The 5,238-nt window shown below is 39.3% G+C and overlaps 1 long non-coding RNA gene across 1 annotated transcript; it reads right to left on the bottom strand.

Moving 5' to 3' along the window:
- Nucleotides 1–398: 398 nt before the first annotated feature.
- Nucleotides 399–4,441, bottom strand: LOC134516449 (uncharacterized). The gene is made up of 3 exons (XR_010071323.1): nucleotides 4,364–4,441; nucleotides 2,803–2,884; nucleotides 399–524 (listed from the first exon to the last, which is right to left on the bottom strand). It is a non-coding gene; the product is annotated as an uncharacterized LOC134516449 (long non-coding RNA).
- Between the last annotated feature and the right edge of the window lie 797 nt (nucleotides 4,442–5,238).

Here is a 5,238-nt window from a genome sequence, read left to right as displayed (position 1 = left end):
TCCTCTAAATTATTCCACGTATCAGGTAGGTTGGTATTCACAAATTTTCCCTGAATCTAAGATCCTGAAAGTTTGATTTGGTGTCTGTGGTCAGACCATGGATACTATTGTGCGAAAGCGAGCATAGGAGGAGGACATTCTCTGTTAATCCATTGAGATGGAGTGTCTTTGCAACAGCGAGTGATAGATGCATAAGCCCGAGAGTAAGCAACGGACACCGTGATGAATTGCCATCTTGGAGTGGCAGCGGTGAGCGCTTCTAGTTTTCAGTTCCTGCTCCCAACACTAACTACATTACTTCAGCTACTATTTAACATGAAATGCTGACATAGTTTGCAGTATTCTCCCTTTCAGACAGATGTCAACCAATGAGCTAGTAAATTGTCACATACCTTCTGACGTTTACTGGGTTTACTGAAAAATGCATTTTTTTTTTTCCAAAAGGGGCAGAGCACCCACTTTCCAAGACAGCCTGCATCCTTCTGGTTCAGTCACTCTTCAGGCTTAGGATGAAATTCCCCCACCTGCTAGACAAGCGGTCTCGTCAAGAAGGGCTTTTAAATAAGAAACAGATTTCCATTCTTCCTTCAAAAACAAGTTTGAGGGATAATATACAAGGAGAGGGTTCTAGGCTGTGGATTCCGAGTGAAATAAAGAGACGCCTAAACCCAAAAGCAGGGAAGGATTAGATGTGAAGAAATAACAACAATAGCTTATTAACTGACTGCATTTAGGTTCCTGTTTTGAAACCTAAATGTTTGGACTCCATTTTAGTCACTAAACCCTCCCACTTATTTTCTTGGAAGGCACATAATATGCAATCCTAGATATCTTGAAGACTCCTAATCCTTTTTCTGTGTTTATGAATATTTTAATTCCTTTTTTTATGTGCTATAAAATGTTTAAGAATCAAATCTTGGGTACAGGGATGCTGGCTATAGGGGGTCTTTAAGCCTCTCCAAAAAACAATGCAGAACTCAGAAACTTGAAATTTCTAGGGAAAACAGTACATTAAAATTAGTCCAAATAAATTACTAAGGTAAAGAGAGGGAGAAACACAGAAACCTTTAATATAATATGAAATTAGCATATCTTTTTCTCTAGCTCCACATTACAACAGCTTTTTGCAGTCTGAACTTTTGGGTTACATACACAACTATGCTATTATTCTAGAAAAGAGAAACTGTTTAAATGGTAACAGCATTTCTAAACTAGCCAATTTAAAGAAAAAGAAATAAGTTTATAGTTATAACAGAAGGGAGAAGAAGCACATCTTGGCAAAAGTAGGAATAAAACATTTGCTAGTACACAGCTTTTTTTTGTTTGTTTACTGTCAGTATAGGTCCAGTGAGCACCAAGGAGATGCCAGAACTGCATCTACTTGTCTGCCAAAACAGAGTGGAAGTCCTTGTACATTGCAAGTTCTTTTTCATGGGCACACATTACTATTCTTTCTCTCTCTCAAAAAAAAAAAAAAAAAAAAAAAAAACAAAAAAAAAAACCAACAGAAGGAAAAAAAGGGACAAAGGCATGCACGGTTAAAAGCAGAGACCCATGTTTGAAATAAGAAAAAGTAGTACTCAAATTACCACCACTCTTTCTGGCTCAAGTAATTAGTCAGTAGTTGAGTTCTTCACATTTAGAAGTAGCTAATAAGCAAGTTTAGCTGTAATTCTAATTAGGGAGAATATATGGCTCTTCATTTCCCAGTTTCTCAGAAACAGATGCAACAGCAGCCAGGTTCTTTAATCACAGATCAAATTAGCTCTGTATAGCTAATACTTTGGACTTAAAAACACCCTCCCTTGGCTTCTTCCTAATGCGGAACTAAACACTTCTCTGACTCTCTCCTGCCTTTTCTGTGTGCTCTCTGCTGCAGGATCCCAGCCCCTCTCTCTCCACAGTCAGTATGCAATTGCTGCTTCATTTTGGAAGAAAGACAACCAGCAAGTACGTATATCATTATCATTAACACGTACAATTTAATGGACATAAGAGAGGACAACTATTGAAAACATTAGACGTTTACCTAATGACTGGTAAATGGTTATAAGCACCTCATTTATAAACCATAATTATAATATGCTCTAATTATAAATTATCTGCTAGTACTATGACTGGGTATGTTTTTTCAAGCATATTGCCATTCTCTTATTATGTTCAGATGGGACACTTACTGTACAAGTTCCACTTGGTAATCAACCACCACCTGCAACTGTATCCTGTCAGATGAGATCAAGACTTACTTGCAGGAACGAAGCCTCATCATTCCCACTGGTAATTTATAATCCAAGCTGGCTGACTGGAAACACTCATCACAGCTGAAAGGCAGCGAGTGGCAGCAACCAAAGGCCTGTCAGTTGTGGCTATTGACAGTTAGGCATGTTGCGCTGTACTGAAATTTGGAAAATAAGACAACTTGCCTAAGAAGCTAGCACCTATTGAGCGGCGCTAGTCGGCAGTCCTGCTATCCTCTAATGGAAATTGGTATTATCTCCTCCATTATGCTGCACGTAGCAGTCTCCAGCATGTATGAAGACCCAGGCTCTAGCGTTGTGCAGCACTGCACTAGAGAGCTACCGCTATACATAGTAGAAGATGTAGGCCACAGCACTGGTTTCACATGATGAACAAAAGAAAAACTTAGACATAATATTTAACTTTTCCTCTGTGTAATTTACTTTAGAATGGAGAGCAGAGATTAAGCTGCAAGGCTGGAAGGAGAAGCAAGTGCTTTTGAGACACAAAGGTTACTCTAAGTTTGGATGAAAGAGTCGTCCGTTGGCAAGCCACACTACGTACCTTAGCAGGATGGGGATCAGAATTAATTTCCTAGAGTTTCTTGAAAGGCACAGACTCTTCAGTGGGGCCACAAAACACTGACCTGTAAGTGGAAGAAGGATTGAGCTCAGTAAATTGGAAAGCATAGCATTTTCAGTTGGTTTTTTTCCGCTCTCCCATAGATATGTCGGCAAGACAGAATTAATTCTAAACTAGCATAACTTTTTTTCCTCCTCCCTAAAGCACCGTGTCAGTTGTCCAAGTTCCAAAATCTTTATTTCAGGGAAAATAGAAGTTGTTTCCATTTGCCTAAGTATATTTATCATTAAAAGTTTTGTTGGACTTTTTCATGGGTTTACATAATAGGACTCGGCATCCTTGCCAAGACAGAAAAGGCCGGGGTGTGGTTAAGTGGCACAACCGGGCACACGCAAACAGCCCCTCACAGTTCTACAATATGTATCTGATTCTGCCACATGTGTCTCCGCTATTCTAACACAGAGATTATCTTCAGTGACCAAAATGTACAACTGTTTGCGCAGCAACAATATACACAGATTATTTTTAGCTCAAACATGTGGCACTACTCATTGTGCAGCTGCTTTCATGCATTAATGCATTGTGATATACAAAACCCTAACTGCAAGAACCCAAATTAATTGCAAGCAACGAGACATTTTGGACTGAAAACCCCTTTTGGCTACATTGGAATAGAGTTGTTGACTTTTCAAGCTAAAAGAGATATGAATCATGGAAAATATTTCATTCTTAACCCCTCAAAGTACCCAGTATTCTTGAACTAATGCAAAATGCAGTTATGTGTTGGCTTAAAAATTACAACTTCTCTGCCAAAGGTTAATTTAGACTATTCATCCCAGATTAGTTGCAAGTTTTTAAAACTGTAAATAAATTCTTGTTCCTAAACAGCACAGGTTTTCAAAGCAGGGAGTATAACCCACAGCCTATAAAAGGAAAAGATTTAAAGCAGAAATGGGACATTTGACTTCTACATAGTTGGAACATTTAATCACCCTCTTGGTTATATGGAATAAGTTAGACTGGCAGCTTTTTCTTCAGCTTCTTAGTGAAAGTGCATTTCTTTAATAAAACCCTAATGCTTTGTAGGATGGTTTAGAATCTAGTCCTGCATCTTTTATAGACAACTGTAGAATTTCTCTTTGTTTCAGGAGGGAAGAGACCCAAAGACTGTAAGTGCCTGATGCCTGAAGCTGCAGACCATAATTTTTTTCTCCAGGTTGAACAATAGTGTACATCTTTTCACATTCATATTACAAGATATTAAGCAAAATGCTGTATGCATAAACCCGTTAATATTAGAATTAGTAGGGGGATTTTAATCTCATTCTATTAGCTACAGAGCTATGCAAAACTTAAGCTGTTTTTATCTGTAAGCACAGGAAAACAAGTGTAAGGTATAAAATGGCTTTCTCAGGACTTATACTGCTATAAAGAAATGCAGTTGGGGATGCAAAAAGTAACTTTTATGAGAGCTGGGTCTCAGACAGACAAGCCTTGGTAGATTTGGCTGTGACACTTCAAAAGACTGATGCTATTGAATCACCTGATATTGTCCTTTTGCTGCAGACAACCGCCCACAGAAAATGAACATCCTGGGTCCACCTTACAAAGTATAATCTTGGCACACATTTACATTCACTGACAGTTTAAGTCAATTATTCATGCTGCCAATTACCATATTAAAATAAGCATGTGTGTTATTCTGTTGTCCTTACCTGAGGGGAAAAAAAAAAAAAAAAAAGGATAATTCAGGTCACAAAACTCTCAAAACAGCCCCACCCACGTTCAGCAGAGAATCTTGCGTAATTTTATCTCATTTTCACATTTCTTTTCCACCTCTGAAATGTCTGTGGGTGCACGTGGGCACACAAGATTTTAATTCTGTTCAGATTGTAAGCAAATGTGGTTTTGATGGGTTCACCTCTGAATTAAGTAGTCAGGATCTTATTATTTACAGTAAGATATAAGTTTAAAATTAGAGACAACATTATATTACCTAACATCGTTCTTGACATCACTAAAGCAAATTCCTCAAAGCTGAGGACAGCAGCATTCCAAGGCACAGGTGAGTCGAGGCCAGGTGAGCGCCCAGGCTCACAGGTAGTAAATAATCTACATTGCCATTTAGCATGTGTCCCAATGCACTAGTGCTGCCAGGTGCATCCTTTGACATGACTGCTTTTCCAGTCAAAGACTTTGGATAAACCTGTGTCTCCCCTCAAAATGACGGCCTACTTGCAGTGTGACCTGTGGCTGTGCTCTTGAAGAGTCGGGAGCTATGTTGCAAGCAGTCAGGAGCACGTTTACAGCCTCAGAGGCCCCTGAGGCAGTGACTGTGCTTCCTGTAATCCCACTTGACCTCGTCGCGCAGTTAGACGTCGCGCGTCTAACAGACGATGCCTCTGGTCTGCTACAGCT

Source organism: Chroicocephalus ridibundus, chromosome 5, assembly GCF_963924245.1.
Source record: "Chroicocephalus ridibundus chromosome 5, bChrRid1.1, whole genome shotgun sequence".
NCBI classification, from domain to species: Eukaryota; Metazoa; Chordata; class Aves; order Charadriiformes; family Laridae; genus Chroicocephalus; species Chroicocephalus ridibundus.
Note: the sequence above shows the minus strand (reverse complement) of the source record. Positions and strands in the feature narration are given on the sequence as shown.